At 42.6% G+C, this 22,457-nt stretch overlaps 1 protein-coding gene across 3 annotated transcripts in view; it reads left to right on the top strand.

Moving 5' to 3' along the window:
• The window catches only part of grk3 (G protein-coupled receptor kinase 3), a 104,690-nt gene that overhangs the window by 29,187 nt on the left and 53,046 nt on the right, over positions 1-22,457 (top strand). The gene's annotated exons all lie outside the window — the stretch shown is intronic.

The raw sequence follows: 22,457 nt of genomic DNA, 5'->3' as shown, positions 1-22,457 counted from the left end.
TCAACACGAACCTGAACACATCGTCTCTACGTAGAGCTGCAACTTTAACCTTTATTATCATTATCCATTATTTAAACCATTAATCGATTTGATGTTTTACAACATATTATGGCCCAAACAACTATCAGTGTTTCTCAAACCACCAGACGACATCGTCCTCTAATGTCTTGTTTTGTCCTCAAACCAAAGAGAGACTCAGTTTATTGTCATAAAGGAACAAAGAAACCAGAAATATTCACATTGAAGAAGCTGGAATCAGAGAATCTGGACTTTTTTTCTTCTTAAAAACGACTCAAACTGGTTATTAGATTATCAGAATAGTTGAGGATTAATTTAATAATCGATTATTGTTGCAGCTCTAAACCTCTCTATTTATTTTTTAAATGATTTCTCCGTCTGAACCTAAAGACAAAGAGACGTTATGGTCTGTTACTTCACCTGTGTGTGTGTGTGTGTGTGTGTCAGAGCTGTGGTTTCCTGTTTGCTCTGAACCGACTCTTCATGAACCACATCATGTGTGCGATGCGTTCACAGACCTCGGTCGGTTGTGATCAGCTGTTTTTTGGGGCGTCAGACTGAGATGAAGCTGTTTGATTCTCTGTGTTGATCTGATTTGGAGTCTGATCTGTCTGGTCTGAAGGAACTCCAACTCCCATGATGCTCCTGGATCGTTGCAGCAGCTTCAACACTGCAGGAGATCAGAGATGTGGTGTTTAACTATGGGATGTAATGAGTTGTGTTGACGTTGGTGCTGTCCAGCAGGTTGAGACACTTTAGGAGGTTTATTATAGAGGTTCAATTCATGTGAGAATCATGATTCTTATCCTCTACCATTCTGAATCGATTGATAAACTTCAAAAATGAAGTTGATTTTGTATTAAAGCCTCAGAGGAACCTTCATGTTTTGTCAGAATAAAGACTACATTTCCCATGAGCTCTAGCGCCTGTTGTGGTAAAGACGCAGACCAACTTTGTTGTGAGCAGTCTTGGGCAAATTTCTTTGGAGATGTATTTAAACTCCTACAGATCAGCTTCTAGCAGGACAGAGGTGAAGTTTGCTTTTGGTTCTAAAAAAGTCTCATATTAACTCTTTCGCGACCATTGACGAGTTAACTCGTCAAAACCGTTTTTTTTACAGATTAGGATAATAGACACTCTGAGGTACCCTGTGTGTGAATATGGTTCCTCTGATATGTAAAACTGTTTTAAACTAAAATCAAAACATAATGTTTTTATAAACTGTGTGATCTTGGTTTTGTTTGAGTAATCGTTCTCCTTGAATGCTGCTCTGGGGACAGCGTGCAGCTGCTGTGCGGCTGTCGGCTACAGTGTTGCCACTTTCTCGCTGAATCTGGCGACTTTCCAAACCCTCTTTTGACAAAAGCGACCGACGACAAATGTGGCGACTTTATCCGGTGCTGTTACAAACGTTTCTGGTTTGGAGACTCGGATCTGAAAGCCCGTTATCACAGCTGTTTTCACGGCGCTGTGCAGCAGAGCGGGCGCTGTGCAGCGGGGGCTGTGACCGGCCGCCCCAGAGCACCCACCGGCGGCCAGTCACACAGCAGTGTCACGGAGCTGCTCCGCTGCAGCCAGAGACCCACACCGCTGCACCGCTGCACCGCTGCACCGCTGCTCTCCACGCTGCCACATCCCCCAGATTTACCTACAAATCGAAGCCGTAGAAATGATTTGGGAGACGTCACACTGCAGAGTACCAGTAAAATGAGCAGATTGCCACTTGACACAAAAGTGCGTTTTTCTCTGAAACTAGAGCTGGAGCTCCGTTTTTGGAGAAACCCAGCTCTCTTCTTCTCCTTCCTACTCACGAACGAAACGGCGGAAAAACTCTGACGTTCGACGTGAGATAAAAGGTAAACAAATAGCCAAAAACACATGGTCCTGAGCGGATGTGCTGAGGAATTAGTGTGGTCGCGAAAGAGTTAATGTGGATGAAGCTACGTTACCACAGCTGCAGGTCAGAGTGTGTCCTGTGTGTGTGTGTGTGTGTGTCCTGTGTGTGTATCCTGATGAGCTTCCTCCTGTGACGTGTCCAGTTTCTCTGAAACTTGTTTTATCAGCAGCGTCTCAAATATTGACAGAGACCGAGTGACGGCTGCAGAGTGAACGTTACACAACTCAACAACTTCACTGTCTCTGCATCCTGCTGCTGCTGAGGAGGAGGAGGAGGAGGAGGAAAGTTGTGTTGTTGTTGATCTAAGTGAACGTCTTCACTTGAACCTAGGCTTGGGCGGTATTATGGTGATACCGTATACTGCAGGTGTTTAAAAATAGCAACGGTATCAATTTCAATACCGTCATGAAAAAATGCAATGCACTTATACAGGAGATGAGGATTAAATATTAAATAAAAGTCATTTAATGTCTAAAACTGATTATATGACCAGTAGCACTTATGTGTGGTTGAATTTTCAGTTAGTTTATATGTTTTAACCAACTTTTACCTGCCCGCCAGCGAGTGCGTGTCATGACTTCCTGTATCTGGCCCTTCAAAATAAAAGCCCTACAGCCTTTCGTATACAGTTCGGTCATATTGATTTTGACTTAATTTTGACAAGACAGGGCTCCAAATGTTTTTTTTCTTTTTTTCCTGAGACCAATCGACCGATGAGATTTTGGTCTGCTAATGTTTAGCCCTAGTGTTCAGTTTCTGATTGGTGAAGACACAAGCCAATGTTTGGTAATGCCACTTACGTCATCATTTTTAATTAGTCACGGTAATACCGTTACCGTGGTAAAATGTGGAGGAAGTTTGACGGTATCAAAATTTGGATACCGCCCAAGCCTACTTGAACCAGTTGTTTTATTTTCTAAAACCAGAATCAGAGACGTGAGAATGACAGACAGAGATGTGATGAAAGTGATTAGAATGAGTTACTGTTCACCGTCAAGACTACCGTTCTCATCCAGACTCTGGTCTCCTATAGGACCGGGTCTGGCTCCAAGTTTGAGCAAATAAATTAGCAAAGACCCGACCAGGTCCGACCAGTGTTTTAAGCCTGGACCCGATGCAGCTGGACTCACGAGCATTTTTTTTTTTTAATTCTCCGCCGGACCGCAGCAAAAAAAAAAAAAAAAAGAAGAAGCCCGTAGTTGTGTTTAGAGACGTGACAGGTGGAGCATGACAAGCTGGTGAGCAGCTGTGGTCATTGAATTGTTAGATTACACTACAGTAGCCTAGGTCATTTCAATTTGCGCATCTGTGTTTTTTCCTTTTTATTTTTTTATAACATCTATGCGCATCGAGAGTGAGTGAGAAACAGAGAAACAGCGGGTGCACACCAGATGATTGCCAACCGGCACAAACTGAAACAAGACGGTTATAGAGAGGGAAAACACAGAATATACAATATAAGTCCAAAAGACTTTGTCCCGTCGTCACGACGTGAGTGAGGGAGGATCTGATGGTGGCTCAGGTTTAGTGATGAGGAACTGTCTCTGTCCGCAGCTGCTCCAAACAGACACGTTACTAACTTTATTTTGAAGGGACAGATTAGATGTTGATTTTGTTAACAGTGACTTTGCACCCAAACATTAAGCATAGGGGTGCTGTCTCATTCGGTACAATCGAAACGAGTGGAGGCAGCGCTTCAGTTCGGCGTCTGTTCTATTTTTCACGGAGCCGTGAGCGCCGTTGTCAAGCTGGATAGACGGATCGTACCAGACAGGAAGTCGGGCACAGAAAAGGTGAGAGAATCCGGTCAATTTTCAAAATAAAATGATGATTACCGGTAATGAAGTTGTTGCTTGTCCGTCTATAAATATTTGTCAGTTGCGTCTGCACACGAGACACACACACACATCCATACAGAGACAGACATGTGTGTGTGGAAAACCGAGTAGGCTACAGACGAGTGGTCGATGTTTTCCCGGCGCGGAGAGAGAGAAGCTGCTCCCTGTGTGACCAGCCAGCGCTCCGGGCTGTGAGAACTCTTTAATCGCAGCTACATTGTTGCGAGTTATTGCCTCCGGCTGAAGCTCTGCGCCGTGCTCACTGTTTCAGCTGCCTATTTGTCATAGTTTATCAACGTTTTTTCGTCATTCTTCATTAGGATAATGTTAAGTTCATTTTGTGGTGGGGACAAAATTGTTCTTGACAAAAAGTGGTGGGGACATGTCCCCAGCGTCCCCAGCGTAAATGACGCCTATGCACTCAACCCTGAAAAACTCTCTCTCTGTCTCTCTCTGTCTCTATCTGGAAAACATTTTGCGGCGATATCCCGCCCCTAAACACTTCTTATTGGTTGAAAAGTCCATGCTGCTTTCTGTGGATGAGCTGGTTAGCAGAGAGAGGAGAATAGGAGAGAAATGCATTGAAATAAAATTTTAAAAAGTCCTCTAAGATGTGAAAAAGGACCAGGAAACGTCAGGAATCTAAAACTAGCGCCAGAAGTTTGTTTACGTCCCTCTGTCATTTGATTGGTTTGGATTGTGAACCAATAGAATATAATCGTTACGTTGCATCAGGACACTTTCACATGAGATTTAGTCAGCGGTTCACTGGCTGTGAAGTTTCATCTGCTCCAACATGAGGAGTCCACTGGTGTTGTTGTTGCTCAACAGACAAACTACTCATCTCTGTAAGTGAATGAGCCATGAATCCGGTTTTCACAATGTTTAAAAACAAAAAACCTCTGTGTTTTCCCTCTGTCCCTGAACGTCTCACCTCAGGGCTCCACACTGACTTGTTTCACTTCAGGTTTAAGGAGCAAACACAGAATTCAGGGACACAAATCCACTTGTAAAGCAAATATTCACATTAAAATCCATTTCCTTTTCATTAATAAACCTCCTCCACCTCGAGCTGCATCCTGCACCAACACAATCCTGATGCTTAGAGTGTTTAAAAACACAACTACAGCAACTTTACTGGCTGCACCTGCACAAGTAGATGGAACATAAACGTGCACTGTCTCAGATTTTAGGGGCAAATGGCTAAAAGTCTCATCTCAAGGAAATTTAAATCGAATGCAACTGGACTTGGTTATTTGCCTGGTCAGATGCTACATGAACTGATGAAGCCTCTTATTGGATGAGAGGTGAAACGTCTTCCTATAGACAAATAACCAAGTCCAGTTGCATTTGATTTAAATTTCCTTGAGATAACTATATATGACCTGGATGAATGATACCACTTTTCCACCAAACTGGTTCCAGTGCTGGTTCGGTGCTTAACTGGTTCATCTCTGGTGCCTCCAAAGAACCACTTTGCTTTTCCACTGGTTAGGAGCCACTTATAAACTGACCTGAAAATTAAAACCCGGTCTGACCTGCGGGTGTTGAACACCGGACCCGACGTGGAAGCATCTAGACTAGGCTTTTAATTAACGATAACACTAAACCCGGCTGAAAGAAATGAAGGAAAAAGCAGCCATCTTTGCTGTAATCGCTTGGCAACTACGTTTTGACGGCAATATGTTTTGATCTGAGCGTTAGCTGCTGTTAGCCACCGCCTGTAGCTCAGCTAGTTAGCTTCAACTGTGTTTACATCGATAAACAAACTTAAAGCAGAAGTAAGTGATATATTTGTGTTAATCTAAGTCTTAAATAGTTGTATCTTCCGACAGCAATCACTTCTATAGAGTGTTTGGTCTGAAACACGGGTCTGTCAGTCACTCTGCTCTGCTCTGAGCCCAGGAGAAAACTTTCCTCGTATCCTACAACCTTTATCCAATGAGGAGAGAGAACGGCATAAAGGGGCAGTCCTCTCTGTGTGTGCAGCCAAGGGATGCGCCTGAATGTGGCGACGTAGGGACGAGGACCAATAGATCCATGACGAGGGCGGGGGCTGCTAACTCCGTCGGCTGACAAGAAGTTATGGTGCGTTCAAGGCAACTCGTAACTCGTATTTTTCCGACCCGTGAAGTGGTACCAGTTCGATCTGGTACGAGTTCACGGGTCAGAAGTTACGAGTGGCCGTTATAGTGACTTTCACAGGTAAAACAGGTCGGAGAAACACGAGTGGGTTGCCTGGAACGCTACAAAGTCGTAAGTTGTGACTTGAAGCTGTAATTTACGGTTTCAAAAGCCTGCCTGGAACGCAGCATTAGCCAAAACCACCGGATCGCTTACTTCTGCTTTAACAACAGCTGTCATAAGTATTCATTGATGTTTATAACAGCTGTTATGTCAATCTTATGAATACCTATTCAAGTAAAGTGTTACCTTTACTTCCTGCAGAGACACAACAACAACAACAACAGGTCACAGTCGGAGGTTGAACTTGTTCATTGACTCTGGTCTGAGGCTCTAAACTTCTCTGGTGTCTCTGCTTCCTGCTGCTCTGCTCTGATTGGTCGGTGGCTTTAGCAGCGTGTGTGAGCTCAGCTGAGTGTTTCTATCCTGGGCACCAGCGCTGTGGCGTACCAGGGGACCTGAACGCCTCGCCGCCCCTCGGGCCCCGGCTCCGTTTACTTACCGCTCCGTCTTCGTCCCTCTGAGGATTCACACAGTTAATTCTCTTTGTCTCCAGCTCCTCTGACTCTGTCTCCGTCTCTCACCGGCCTCACCTCAGCCTCCGCCTGCGTGTGTGTGTGTGTGTGTGTGTGTGTGTGTGTGTGTGTGTGTGTGTGTGTGTGTGTGTGTGTGTGTGCACGTGCCAGACGGCGGTATGAAGCCGTGACTCCCACTGTTTCTGTTTCACTCCAACAACAAGTTTCATTGATAAAAGAAAATCAGCTGCTGATAGTTTTGTTAAACAACAACATGGACTCACAGGACAGACAGACAGGAAGTCAGCGTTGCCGTGGCGATCGGTTTGTCAGAACAGAGACTAATAACTTCTAATAGGGATGGATGGATATCGTTTAGGTTTTATATCGGATATCGGTGACAAAACTGGTGCTAAAAGATGGAAAACATAGAAACTTTGTCCCAAAACAGTGGCTTTTTATTTTAAAGTTTAATAGATAGATAGATAGATAGATAGATAGATAGATAGATAGATAGATAGATAGATAGATAGATAGATAGATAGATAGATAGATAGATAGATAGATAGATACAGATAGATAGATAGATAGATAGATAGATAGATAGATAGATAGATAGATAGATAGATAGATAGATAGATAGATAGATAGATAGATAGATACAGATAGATAGATAGATAGATAGATAGATAGATAGATAGATAGATAGATAGATAGATAGATAGATACAGATAGATAGATAGATAGATAGATAGATAGATAGATAGATACAGATAGATAGATAGATAGATAGATAGATAGATAGATAGATAGATACAGATAGATAGATAGATAGATAGATAGATAGATACAGATAGATAGATAGATAGATAGAACGATAGATAGATAGAACGATAGATAGATAGATAGATAGATAGAATGATAGATAGATAGATAGATAGATAGATAGATAGATAGATAGATAGACAGACAGATAGATAGATAGATAGATAGATAGATAGATAGATAGATAGATAGATAGATTTACTTTATTGATCCCGAAGGAAATTCATTGATTTAAAACATATAAATGCAACTAAGGCTGAGAAATAAATGAACCAATATGAAATAAATTCACAACTAACTGTCATAATTATCATAATTATCATAATTAAACCAGCTGCAGTTTCAAAAACACTGAGCAACTTTAAACTTTCTGTAGTTTTTCTGCAAAAAGTCGACGTAGACTTGAACCTTGGACACTCGATATGACATCACAGAACCGTATGATGAATTTGCATAATTGGCAGATTCATAATGTTGTTGTGTCGTATTGGCGTCTTGTTCCACACACACAGAGTATCTTATTTCACAGTAAAAGTTTGTTTCCGTTGCTCCGACAACAGTGTGAAAGTGTGAAACCGACACAGAACTGATAAAGTTTGTTCAAACAGACGTTAAACTTGTCACAGTCTGTTTCTGAAACAGTTTGTGGCTGTGAACGTCACCAACAGGCTGAGTGGAGCTGCATGTTTTATTATATTATATTATATTATATTATATTATATTATATTATAATGATATAAAAGCTTTTACAATATGTTTTATTGATCGTCAACGTTACAACATGTCTACAAGGAAATGACATAAAACACCAACCATAACTCTGATAGTTAGATAAACCTCTGTCCCTCCCCAACGTCTCACTACAGTTCAAGTTACAGGAACTCATTATAAACTGAAAGGAATTAAATTCTAAATGATGAGTTTCTCAACAACACCAGTAGAACTCGTCTCATTAGAGAAACTGAAGTCGTCGGTTCGTTTTCTGTCTCAGATAAAAGTTGTTTTTTGTGAACGTCTCTCTGCTCCATCATCAGTTTTATTTCTTACAACCAAATGTTATTCATCATTCTGCAGCTTGATGAGGTCGTGTCGTGTTACAACTTCATATATTTCCCCACCAGGAAACAACTGCATCGAACAAACAGAGAATAATAATAATACACAAAGAATCAGCAAAGAAAATAGACATGTAGAGAGCATAAAAGGAAGAAAAAAACAAAAAAAACAGCAAATAAAAGTTGTAAAGTCTGTTTTCAGATTATTTCACTTTGACTTCACTTCAGTTTTTAATACTTACATTGTGATGACGTCATCAGAGGGTTTATAAAAACAGTGTTGAACATCGACCAGTGAAAATTAAATGTGTTTTTTTCTTTAATTCAACACATCTCAGAACGACTGAGTCTGTGGAGACCAGGATGGAAATGAGTTTATTGCACTTTCACTTCATTTTTACACCAATAACACACACACGCGCGTGAGAGACTTGTTTCTGCTCCTGTGGCTCGTGGTGCGTTCGCTGTCCGGCTGGTTAACGGGACAACAGGAGGTTGAACGCGTGTCGGCAGCTGAACGGGAAACACTTCAACTCAGTTTGACCTCTGACCTCAGACTCAGCTGGTTTATAAGGTGATGATGTCATGGACTCAGCTGGTTTCTAAAAGCGGAGCAGAGCTGATCCGTCTGTTACTGTAACATAATTAACATTAACAGTTTTTGTGATTATTGTGGCAGAAAACTGTGATTATGCAGCACATTTATTTATAAAATGTGATGGAATCTGCAGGATTCAATGCAGTTTTATGTGATGAAATTGCGGAAATTTGCACAAAAAACAAACAAACTGCAGATTGATGAATAAAACAAAGTGCTTCCCCCCAACGCTCTGTTCTGTAAAGAGTTGTGTTGTTTCTAATGACTTCCTATGAGAAGCAGCAAACTAACTGATACTAAGTTCTCATCTCGTTTTATTTCAGACCTCAGACCAAACACTCGGCTCAAACTTACACAACGTTGATGAGTCAAACCAGTTCTGTAGCTTTACAACAAGAAAACAAAACGCTACAACTTCTGTCAAAATGAAGAAATTAAACAATAAAATAAACTGTGTGCTTCCTGTTTTACACAGATAGCTACACAAACAGACCTTCTGTTGGAATAAATGCTTCCAAAATCTCAATTTACATACTGCTAATATACTTAACACTGTAAGGTTTTTATGATTTAACCAACTGGGAACAAAGTTCATCTTCCGTCTGTAAAGTTGTATCAACTCCTGAATGAAACTAAACCGTCCACTGTGAAGATGAAACTATAACTGCGTCGCCGCTAACAACCGGCCAATCATTCATCATCCTCATCCTCCATCCCATCCTCCTCAACGCCCTGCTCCTCCTCCCCCTCCTCCCTCTGCTTTTGTGAACTTCATCGTTTGCAGCTTTTCCGATGACGTCACTTCATAACGTTCCCAAGGCAACAGGAGAAAAATGGCCGCTCTTGTGTAAAGTAAACGCAACATTTTTCAACTTTCTGTGGAGATGTTATATACTTCAAGATAAACTGTATCTGTGACTTGTGTTTCACACATTTTGCACAGAAATCGTTGATTTATGCTGCGTTTTTGAAAAAGTGCAACCTCGGCATAAATATGTGGACTTGGGCTGATGATGAGTTGAATCCCATAATAACACAGGACCCTGACCTTCCTCCTGCTCCTCCTCCTCCTCCTGCTCCTTCCTCCTCCTCCTCCTCCTCTTTCTCCTCTTTCTCCTCTTTCTCTTCATCTTCCTCCTGCTCCTCCTCCTCCTCCTGCTCCTTCCTCCTCCTCCTCCTCCTCTTTCTCCTCTTTCTCCTCTTTCTCTTCATCTTCCTCCTGCTCCTCCTCCTCCTCCTGCTCCTTCCTCCTCCTCCTGCTCCTCCTCCTCCTCCTGCTCCTTCCTCCTCCTCCTCCTCCTCCTCCTCCTCTTTCTCCTCTTTCTCTTCATCTTCCTCCTCCTCCTCTTTCTCCTTCTCCTCTTTCTTTTCTTCCTCCTCCTCCCCCTCCTCCTCCTCCTCCTCTTCCTCCTTCTCCTCTTTCTTTTCTTCCTCCTCCTCCTGCTCCTTCCTCCTCCTCCTCCTCTTTCTCTTCATCTTCCTCCTCCTCCTCCTTCTCCTCTTCCTCCTCCTCCTCTTTCTCCTTCTCCTCTTTCTTTTCTTCCTCCTCCTCCTCCTCCTCCTCTTCCTTCTTCTCCTCTTTCTTTTCTTCCTCCTCCTCCTCCTCCTGCTCCTTCCTCCTCCTCCTCCTCTTTCTCCTCTTTCTCTTCATCTTCCTCCTCCTCCTTCTCCTCTTCCTCCTCCTCCTCTTTCTCCTTCTCCTCTTTCTTTTCTTCCTCCCCCTCCTCCTCCTCCTCCTCTTCCTTCTTCTCCTCTTTCTTTTCTTCCTCCTCCTCCTTCTTTTCTTCCTCCTCCTCCCCCTCCTCTTCCTCCTTCTCCTCTTTCTCTTCATCTTCCTCCTCCTGCTCCTCCTCCTCCTCCTCCTCTTTCTCTTCATCTTCCTCCTGCTCCTCATCCTCATCCTCTTCTTCCTTCTCCTTCTCCTCTTTCTCTTCATCTTCCTGCTCCTCCTCTTCCTCCTCCTCCTCCTCCTTCTCCTCTTTCTTTTCTTCCTCCTCCTCCTCCTCCTTCTCCTCTTTCTTTAGTTTACCAAACCAAACTTCAGATATTTCAACAGTTTATTGTCCGAGTAACACAACCACACAGAATCACATCCTCAAATGTTCCTGCAAGTGTCTGGTTTTTATTATTTTATTTTTTATGTGTCCGGTTTGTTTCATACATCCATGGCTTGTTTACATGATTCTCGGCGCGTCTGCTTCCGTCACAGCAGTAGGCTAACACGCTAACACGCTAACACCTGGCGCATCAACTGACGCAACCACGTCCAGAAAATCACCGTGTAGTGTCCGAATTCTCCTCCCGTCGTTCCCTACATCGTGTACATGATGTAGTCCACTATATCATATACATGATGTAGTGGATAGGGAGTGAGTGAGTGGGTGATTTCGAACACAGCCACAGTATTTTAATTCACAGTAAAAGTTTTTGTCTGTTTGTGTGTTTCCGTTGCTCCGACAACAGTGTGAAAGTGTGAAACCGACACAGAACTGATAAAGTTTGTTCAAACAGACGTTAAATTTGTCACAGTCTGTTTCTGAAACTCTCGGTAACAGTTTGTGACTGTGAACGTCACCAACAGGCTGAGTGGAGCTGCATGTTTTATTATATTATATTATATTATATTATATTATATTATATTATAATGATATAAAAGCTTTTACAATAAGTTTTATTGGTCGTCAACGTTACAACATGTCTACAAGGAAATGACATAAACACCAACCATGACTCTAATAGTTAGATAAACCTCTGTCCCTCCCCAACGTCTCACTACAGTTCAAGTTACAGGAACTTATTATAAACTGAAAGGAATTAAATTCTAAATGATGAGTTTCTCAACAACACCAGTAGAACTCGTCTCATTAGAGAAACACAAGTCATCAGTTCATTTTCTGTCTCAGATAAAAGTTGTTTTTTTTAACGTCTCTCTGCTCCATCATCAGTTTTATTTCTTAGAACCAAATGTTATTCATCATTCTGCAGCTTGATGAGGTCGTGTCGTGTTACAGCCTCATATATTTCCCCACCAGGAAACAACTGCATCGAACAAACAGAGAATAATAATAATACACAAAGAATCAGCAAAGAAAATAGACATGTAGGGAGCATAAAAGGAAGAAAAAAACAAAAAAAACAGCAAATGAAAGTTGTAAAGTCTGTCTTCAGATTGTTTCACTTTGACTTCACTTCAGTTTTTAATACTTACATTGTGATGATGTCATCAGAGCGTTTATAAAAACAGTGTTGAACATCGACCAGTGAAAATTAAATGTGTTTTTTTTTTAATTCAACACGTTTCGGAATGAGTGAGTCTGTGGAGACCAGGATGGAAATGAGATTATTGCACTTTCACTTTAATTTTTACACCAATCACACACACACACACACACACACACACACGTGTCCTGGTTTGGCCCCGCCAGGCCTCCGTAGAGAGTTGTGTTTCTGCTCCAGTGGCTCGTGGTGCGTTCGCTGTCCGGCTCGTTAACGGGACAACAGGAGGTTGAACACGTGTCGGCAGCTGAACAGGAAACACTTCAACTCAGTTTGACCTCTGACCTCAGACTCAGCTGGTTTATAAGGTGATGATGTCATGGACTCAGCTGGTTTCTAAAAGCGGAGCAGAGCTGATCCGTCTGTTACTGTAACATAATTAACATTAACAGTTTTTGTGATTATTGTGGCAGAAAACTGTGATTATGCAGCACATTTATTTATAAAATGCGATGGAATCTGCAGGATTCAATGCAGTTTTATGTGATGAAATTGCGGAAATTTGCACACAAAAAAAACAAAAAACTGTGGATTGATGAATAAGAAAAACAAAGTGCTTCCCCCCAACGCTCTGTTCTGTAAAGACTCGTTTCTAATGATAATACTAAGTTCTCATCTTGTTTTATTTCTGCTGCTAACTCCATCTGCTGACAAGGCGTTATGGTGCGTTCAAGGCAACCTGTAACTCGTGTTTTTCCGACCAGTTCGATCTGGTGCGAGTTCACGGGTCAGAAGTTACGAGTGGCCGTTATAGTGACTTTCACAGGTAAAACAGGTCGGAGAAACACCAGTGGGTTGCCTGGAACGCTACAAAGTCGTAAGTCGTGACTTGAAGCTGTAATTTACGGTTTCAAAAGCCTGCCTGGAACGCAGCATTAGCCAAAACCACCGGATCGCTTACTTCTGCTTTAACCAACTGGGAACAACAAGTTCATCTTCCATCTGTAAAGTTGCATCAACTCCGATGACGTCACTTCATAACGTTGCCAAGGCAACAGGAGGAAAATGGCTGCTCTTGTGTGAAGTGAACGCAACAGTTTTCAACTTTCTGTGAAGATACGTACTGTACTTCGAGATAAACTGTATCTGTGACTTGCATTTCACACATTTTGCACAGAAATCTGTGATTTACCGGTATGCGTTTTTTTTGAATAAGTGCGACCTCGGCATAAATATGTGGACTTGGGCTGATGATGAGTTGAATCGCATAATCACACAGGACCCTGACCTTACTCTTCCTCCTCCTCTTCCTCCTCCTCCTCCTCCTCCCCCTCCTCCTGCTCCTTCTCCTCTTTCTCTTCATCTTCCTCCTCCTCCTCTTCTTCCTTCTCCTCTTTCTCTTCATCTTCCTCCTCCTCTTCTTCCTTTTCCTTCTCCTTCTCTTTCTTTTCTTCCTCCCCCTCCTCCTCCTCCTTTTCCTCTTTCTTTTCTACCTCCTCCTTCTCCTCTTTCTCTTCATCTTCCTCCTCCTCTTCTTCCTTCTCCTCCTCCTCCTGCTCCTCCTCCTCCTCCTCCTCTTCCTCCTTCTCCTCTTTCTTTTCTTCCTCCTCCTCCTCCTCCTCCTCCTCCTCTTCCTCCTCCTAATCCTCTTCTTCCTTCTCTTTCTTTTCTTCCTCTTCCTCCTCCTCTTTCTTTTCTTCCTCCTCCTCCCCCTCCTCTTCCTCCTTCTCCTCTTTCTCTTCATCTTCCTCCTCCTGCTCCTCCTCCTCCTCCTCCTCTTTCTCCTTCTCCTCTTTCTTTTCTTCCTCCTCCTCCCTCCCTCCTCCTCCTCCTCCTGCTCCTCCTCCTCCTTCTCCTCTCCCCCCCCCCCCCCTCCTCCTCCTCCTCCTCCTGTTGATGTCATGACAACGAGGCTGCGTCGAAGCTTCAGCCTCGATGTTTTATTATTATTTCTTTATTTTCCGTGGTGTGATATTGTTGTCGTGCGTCGTGGCAACAGGACGAGTCTGAACAGGAAACACATCATCAAGGCCGTGTGGCCTTCACTGTCTCTGCTCCTCCGTCCGTAAACTCCAGCGTCCTGTTGGTCGATAGAACAGAGCAGCATCTGAGAATGGGGCTGATGCATCCTGGGTAATTTAGGGGCAGCGCCCGGCATTTTTACATTGCACTCAGTGGCTTTTTGTGTTTTGATGGAGCGTAGACTAACTAACTAACAATCAATCTGAATGTTTTATTTTGTGTTTCTTTTGTAGCACTATTGGTGCGTTCATAACAACTCGGAGGTCGGGATTCCCAACATGGAAATTTCCGACTTCCGACATCATTGCGTTCACGCTGCAGGAACTCGGGAGAAAAAAAACCATGGCTACCTGAAGGAAGTTTGTCGTATTGTGGCTCATCGCTGAATATGAAAAATCAATGCAGCAGTAAATGATGTTTATTTTGAAGGAGAGGAGACGCTGCAGATGAGTGCACCTATAATGTTACAGCCTTGATAACAGTTAAACATTATTCCCGTCACATACGAGGAACCACAATTTCACACCATACAACAATCACAGCTTAATATAAACCTATTTCATATCGGCTACTGCAATAATACACAACAATATGCATTAAAACCTCAACAAATAAATAAAAATGTCTAAATTCTAACCGTTTAAGACGAGGGCCGCCATGTTTTGATGTTGTCGTGACGTCAAGTCGGAAAGTCGGAGCTCTGATATGATACCCGAGTTCCCGACCTGTAATTTCCGAGTTCGACGCCGTTCAATTCACTTTTTACAACTCGGAGCTCGTTTTTTTCCGACTTCCGAGTTGTCTTGAACGCAGCATATGTCTCATAATTATTTTGACACCCTCTTTGAAACCCACCGTTCACGCTATCTTGAAAAAACTACAATGAAGTAATCTAGCGTTATGCTCCTTTAGCCTCCCACAGTGGCCAGAAATGTCTGACCCAGACATCTACACGTATTTGGTGAATCACCAGGAGGTTTTGGCTCAGTGTTGTTCTGGAAACAGCCTGTTAATAGACAACTTTTTGTTAGTTAGTTTGTCAAGAAGCCAGTTAGGCTGAACTTTTCAATGGAGGGATGCCGGGTGCTGCCCCTAAATTACCCAGGATGCATCAGTCATTCTCAGATGCCGCTCTGGTCTATAGACAATCAAACCTGTTGATCAGAACCTGAGAGAGAAGCTTTCTACTGGATTATTGCATCATCCACTCCTCCTCCTCTTCTCCTCCTTTCCTCCTCTTCTCCTCCTCTCCTCCTCTTCTCCTCCTTTTCCTCCTCTTCTCCTCGTTCTCTCCTCCTTTTCTCCTCCTTCTCCTCTTCTCCCCCTCTCCTCCTTCTCCTCCTCTTCTCCTCCTCCTCTCCTCCTTCTCCTCCTCTTCTCCTCCTCCTCTTCTCCAGCTCTTCTCCTCCTCCTCTCCTCCTTCTCCTCCTCTCCTCCTCTCCTCTTCTCCTCCTCATCTCCTCCTCTCCTCTTCTCCTCCTCTCCTCTTCCTCTTCTCTTCCTCTTCTCCTCCTCTCCTCTTCTCCTCCTCTTCCTCTCCTCCTCTTCTCCTCTCCTCCTCTCCTCCTCCTCTCCTCCTCCTCTTCTCCTCCTCCTCTCCTCCTTCTCCTCTTCTCCTCCTCTCCTCTTCCTCTTCTCCTCCTCCTCTCCTCTTCTCCTTCTCCTTTTCTTCCTCTTCCTCCTCATCTCCTCTTCTCCTCCTCCTCTCCTCCTCTCCTCTTCCTCTTCTCCTCCTCATCTCCTCCTCCTCCTCTCCTCTTCCTCTCCTCCTTCTCCTTCTCTTCCTCCTCCTCTCCTCCTTCTCCTCCTCTTCTCTCCTCTTCTTCTCCTCTCCTCCTCTTCTCCTCCTCTCCTCTTCTCCTCCTCTCCTCCTCTTCTCCTCTCCTCCTTCTCCTCCTCCTCTCCTCCTCTCCGCTTCCTCTTCTCCTCCTCATCTCCTCTTCTCCTCCTCCTCTCCTCTTCTCCTCCTCTCCTCCTCTTCTCCTCTCCTCCTTCTCCTCCTCCTCTCCTCCTCTCCGCTTCCTCTTCTCCTCCTCATCTCCTCCTCTTCCTCTCCTCCTCTCCTCCTCCTCTCCTCCTCCTCTTCTCCTCCTCCTCTCCTCCTTCTCCTCTTCTCCTCCTCTCCTCTTCCTCTTCTCCTCCTCCTCTCCTCTTCTCCTTCTCCTTTTCTTCCTCTTCCTCCTCATCCCCTCCTCTCCTCCTCCTCTTCTCCTCCTCTCCTCTTCCTCTTCTCCTCCTCTCCTCCTCTCTTCCTCCTCTCCTCATTCTCCTGTTACTGATTGATTGATTGATTGATTGATTGATTGATTGATTGATTGATTGATTGATTGATTGATTGATTGATTGATTGATTGATTGACAGCTGTGGTATTGATGGTTAATGTTTCACGGTGACTCAGCTCCATCTGCTCCTCTGAATCATCCAGATTCTTCCTCTGTGTGTTTTTATATTAGTTTATTATTGACTGAAGCGTGAAACGAAGATAACTGATGATTGAAGAGTTATTGATCAGGATGAATCATATTGATCATCTATCAGTGATCAGAAACCATGAATGAAACCTGATAATAAAACGAGAGGTCGTAGAATAAAGAATAAAACATGACGAAGAGAGAAGCTTTCTACTGGATTATTGCATCATCCTCTACTCCTCTCCTCCTCTCCTTCTCCTCCTCCTCTTATCCTCCTCTCCTTTTCCTCCTCTTCTCCTCCTCTTCTCCTCCTCTTCTTCTCCTTCTTCTCCTTCTCTCCTCCTCTCCTCCTCTTCCTCTTCTCCTCCTCTCCTCATCCTCTCCTTTTCCTCCTCTTCTCCTCCTCTCCTCCTCTCCTTCTCCTCCTCCTCTTATCCTCCTCTCCTTTTCCTCCTCTTCTCCTCCTCTTCTCCTCCTCTTCTTCTCCTTCTCTCCTCCTCTCCTCCTCTTCCTCTTCTCCTCCTCTCCTCATCCTCTCCTCCTCCTCCTCTCCTCCTCTCCTTCTCCTCCTCTTCCTCTCCTCCTCCTCTCCTCCTCCTCTTCCTCCTCTCCTCCTTCTCTCCCCGTTCTCTCCTCCTCTCCTCCTCTTCATCTCCTCCTCTTATCCTTCTTTTTCTCCTTCATTCGTTCCTAACACCCCCCCTCCCTCTCTCTTTTCTCTCTGTCTACCCGTCCTTCTCTCACTCTTTGCCTTGGCATTCTCTCCCTCTCCATCTGTCAGACTTCTGGAATGGATGATGGAGAGTCGTGCGTTGCCTAGCAACTGCGGTTGCCATGGGAACCCGGCCCTGAACTGCTGCATTTTTTCTTTTTTTTACTCCCTTCCTTTCTTTCTTTCTTTCTTTCTTTTCTTTCTCTCTCTCTTTATTTTTTTTATTTTTTGTTGCCGTCGACGAGGGAGAAATGAAATTGATTAAAGGAAGAAATGAAATAGAATAAAGTAGGTGATGAGAGGAGGAGAGAGGAAACACAGACCAGCTCTCCGTCTGTCTCTCTATCTCTCTATCTATCTCTCCATCTGTCTCTTTATTCTCCTTTTCTCTCTCCTTCTCTCTGTCTGTTTCTGTCTGTTTTTTTTCCCAGAATGCCGTGTGTTTTCCTAGAGGCCAGGATGTGTATGTCAACAGACTGTCCACGCCTGCGGTCCGACTCACGTCTGTCCTCTTTTATTCATCCGTCATGATTCACACCATCATTCCTCACATCACATCATTAACCCTGTAAAACCCAAATATAGAAAAACGCAAAAAAAATTTTTTTCAACCATTCAGATGTTGTTGTAGGAGGCCTTTGGGGCTGAAAATGGAGTGTTTTCAAAAATTTTATGTTTTAGTAAGGTTTTACGGAAATGTTGTAATATTGCAACGTTGGGCTTAATGGGGAGCAGAATCTCCTGTATTTCCACTCATTGTCTGAACAGCAATACAGAACTAAGGATTCATTTGCAGGGTTTTGCTTTTCCCAAACCAGTATATAACATGAATAATAATCTCAGTCATGTTGTTATGAAGAGTCATTTATTCCAACAAGAAGAACTTTGACATTTATTTATATTATTTACAGTGATAGTCCCAGAAGCAGTTCTTGTCCTCTGAAAAACAGAGGCAGACATCCAACCCAGTCTTCCAGCATCACACTTGCTTTGGGTATTAGTATACCTTTTTGAATGCTGTACTCATTCGTATTTGTTGCCAGAGCTTCAACCATGTCTTCTGACACAAACTTTTGGAAGTAGTTGCAGTGGTGTGAGGAGGGAGTTGACATCATCAGTGAGAGCTGGACCAGAAAAATCAGTATTGGGACTGGTAAAATCTTTTTTTTTTGCCAGCGATATCTGTCACGGGGCATGATGTGTTTGTTTGATTGGGGCTCAATGTCTACATTGGCTGGGCAATCAGTAGGTTCTTGGTTTTCTTTGTCCACACAGGCATCGCTATCAGATTCTTCATCACTTGCATCAGTGTCGTCGAAATCCATGTCCACATGTCCCATGTCCTCTCTCAGTTTTGGACGATGGCAATTACATCCTGCATGCTGTACCTCGCCTTGCTGGTGGCATTCTGAAATAGAAAAAATAAAATTGAAACAAATGTATATACAAATAGCACACATGTTTACTAGACTCTAGATGGCCAACAGGAAAGATGGGGCGGTGGGGAGACTGATTTCATTATGAAGTGTTTACAAATTGCACTGAAGTAGCCTGTTCACACATTTCACTGGTCACACAATACTGACCTATTGACCTATTGGAGACTGTGATTATCATCGTAATAGGAAATGCATGTAGCCTCCATCTTACAACCACACCTTACATCCATGAACATTAACACCTGTTCCAGGACAATGCCACAGATGCACCAGGAGCATCCCTGCTTTGACTATGAATTGCTAGGAACATTTTCTTATCAATAGAGACTAAGACAAAGGGCAGACATGCATAAACTGAATTTCTATGTAAGAAAGTCCTGCATTCTGTGATAAGGAGAAAATACTGAGTGTTGAAGGTGGTTAGAAATTAAGTAAATTAAAATGTTTAAATATGGCAATATATCTTTGCTCTTTAGTTTCTAATACAATAAAAATGTGTAAACATGTAATCCAATATAAGGCTGAAGGCTAGAATGTGTAAATCATGTGTAGTTTAAAGTTATATTGTGAAAATTTCAATTGAAGTTCCTCTCAAAAACAGGCTGTTTTGGCTACCACTCTGACCCAGCGTTGTAATATTACAACAATTATAAAACAAGCTCTAAATAAAATGTAGGGCATATATTCCACAAAAACTATATATGTTCATGTTCTAGACATTGTAATAAACACACAAAAAAATATTCAAAGCATTTTACTTACTTGAATTAGATGAATCCAGTCCAGTGAATCGAAGGGATGTTGCTCGATCAAAAAATTGGAGGTTGTGTGACTTCTTGACCTGAGGGCGGGCCTTATATACAAATGTTGGATCCAATCGCAATGTGAGAACAAACTATAGGACCCAATGATCATGTTAATATGGTTGAACCAAAAAAAAGAAATTAAAAATAGCCTTTTTTTGGGGATAACCAAAATTGTTGTAATTCTGCAACACTGGGTCTTACAGGGTTAAAAACAAACTGCAGCTGAAGCTTAGAGTCAGTATCAATCATTATTATTATAATAATAATAATAATAATAATAGTTAGAGCTGCAACAATTAATCGATTAATCCAACTATAATCGATTATTGAATTAATCGTCAACTATTCTGATAATCTAATAATCAGTTTGAGTCGTTTTTTTTAAAGAAAAAAAGTCTAAATTCTCTGATTCCAGCTTCTTCAATGTGAATATTTCTATTCTATTTCTATAGGACGAATCTCCTTGTTGTTTACAACTACTTCCGGGTAGAAAACCAGCATGAGAACAATAGTGACGGACGAGAGTTTCACTATATTTATCTACTTTCTCATGTCACTATCACCGTTTAGACTAATCTGATGTTTGTAAAGTTTATAAAACCAATGATTGGACAAACATCACACATTTTTGTAATTAGTCATGGTTATCAGAGATTAGCCGGGCTAACGGTTAGCTACCTGTTTAACTTTAATAACTCAGTGACTCAATAAACGCTCCATGAAAAAATATTTTCTCCAGCGGATATCTGAGTTCCAACATGACTGAGCTAACTGGAGTAGTTTCATGTCGTGTCCCACAACGGGAGGGTTTTAACAGCTGACATCCTGCTGTTAGCTTAGCTACCGCCGTTAGCTTAGCTGCCGTTAGCTTAGCTACCGTTAGCTGTCCCTGTCAGCTGAGCCACTGATGCTTTCTAGACACTGTGATTCCCCCAAACTGAATAAATACAACACATAGCAACACAAAACACACACACAGAAATAGTAATCTTTCTTCAATCATTTCAGATTTGTCTAAACGGTGATAGGGCGTGAAAAATATGATATATATAGCTAAACTCTCGTTCGTTACTATTGATCTCATTCACATTACAGCTGGTTTTCTACCCGGAAGTAGAATGTAAACAACAAGGAGATTCGGTCTATTTTCTCCTTTTCTAGAAAAAAAGGAGGGATTTTGGTGAGACCCAGCCATGTTTAGCTTGACTTTTCTCAGGAACGGAGGCACGTAGAAACAAACGGTTTGTGGCCATTTGAAGCATAAAGTTTCACCTTTCAAATGAGCCACAGTATGTGTTGGTGGCAATAATATAGAATACGCCGTGGCTCTACAAAAATCGTCAAAAATCGTCCAAAATTGCCGGTACACTTGACTAAAACTCTGGAAAGGAGCGCGGCACTCAATGAGTTAAATTGAAGCCATGATCATTACAATATAAAGAAATTGAATAAATAAAGACGTGAAATGTTTCGTTCTGTGTGTAATGGATCTATATATAGAGCCGCAACAATTAATCGATTAATGAAACAATAATTGATTATTACATTAATCATCAACTATTCTGATAATCTAATAATCAGTTTGAGTCATTTTTTTTAATGAAAAAAAGCTCCAGATTCTCTGATTTCAGCTTCTTAAATGTGAATATTTCTGGTTTCTTTGTTCCTTTATGACAATAAACTGAGTCTCTCTTTGGTTTGTGGACAAAACAAGACATTGGAGGACGATGTCGTCTGGTGGTTTGAGAAACACTGACTGATATTTTACAACATTTTTTAACATTTTATTGACCAAAAAACTAATCGATTAATCGTTTAAATAATCGACAGATTAATCGCTAATGAAAATAATCGTTAGTTGCAGCCCTAATAATAATAATGACAATTTATTAGTCAACATCTTTCCTGCACAAAATACCTATTTTTCAGATTAAGAGTAGAGCAGATAAAATATTAAAAAACAGTAGTGGATGAATAATAATAATGTGTTCTCCCTCTGGGCCCAGTGATGTCACAGCCTGGTTCTGACCTGGTTCAGGCAAAATGGCTGCGTTATTAAATAATAATAATAATAACTCATTGAGTGCCAACCACGTAATTTCTCGTTTTTCGTTCCCATGCGTTGAGTGCCAAAAACGAAATTTTTCGTTTTTTGCTTTTTTTTTAAATTATGAAAATAGACACTTTAATACACATTATATGTAAATTTGGGGACTCTACGACGAGGAGAACTGAAATAGATGACGATCAAAGTCACATGACAGCTCATGATCTGGAAGTTTTTATCATAACTCAGCTTCTGCAAACGGAGTTCTGCATGCAGATGCAGCAGCTGCTCCGCTGCTGCTCCGCTCTCACCCGCGAGGCTGCAGCAGCTGGGAGCTGAACCAGGAAGCTCTCAGCCCACTGTCCCGCCCGGTCTTCATCTGGAGCAACACCGTGTCCTCCCCAAAGTCCTCCCGCGGTAAAATCTGATGGTCTCTGGACCAAAGCAGACCGGCACCACCGACCCGTACCACAGACGGACCGCGACCACCGGCGGGACCGGTGTTCGCGAGCCGCTGTGGCCGGCAGAGCCTCACGTTCCGCGGCGAGAGGCTGTGACACGGCACGGTGCGTCTGTGTTATTGCTGTTTAGTGGCGCCCCCCCCCCCGCCCCCGATGGTGGTTTTGTGAATAGAACAACAATTGTTGTGTATATTTATCTTATACGAGCCCTTTGATCCAGAAATGCGAGTGTCTGAAGAGCGACAGACACAAACAGCGCACCTTTCATAAAAGACGCTCTATCTCCTTTTCTAGAAAAAAAGGAGGGATTTTGGTGAAACCCAGCCATGTTTAGCTTGACTTTTCTCAGGAACGGAGGCACGTAGAAACAAACGGTTTGTGGCCATTTGAAGGATAAAGTTAAACCTTTCAA

The sequence above is a fragment of the Trachurus japonicus genome, chromosome 12 (genome assembly GCF_045865225.1).
Source record: "Trachurus japonicus isolate A0001 chromosome 12, Traja_1.0".
Lineage (NCBI taxonomy): Eukaryota > Metazoa > Chordata > Actinopteri > Carangiformes > Carangidae > Trachurus > Trachurus japonicus.
The sequence above is the reverse complement of the archived record's forward strand: the minus strand, read 5'-3'. Positions and strand labels throughout refer to the sequence as shown.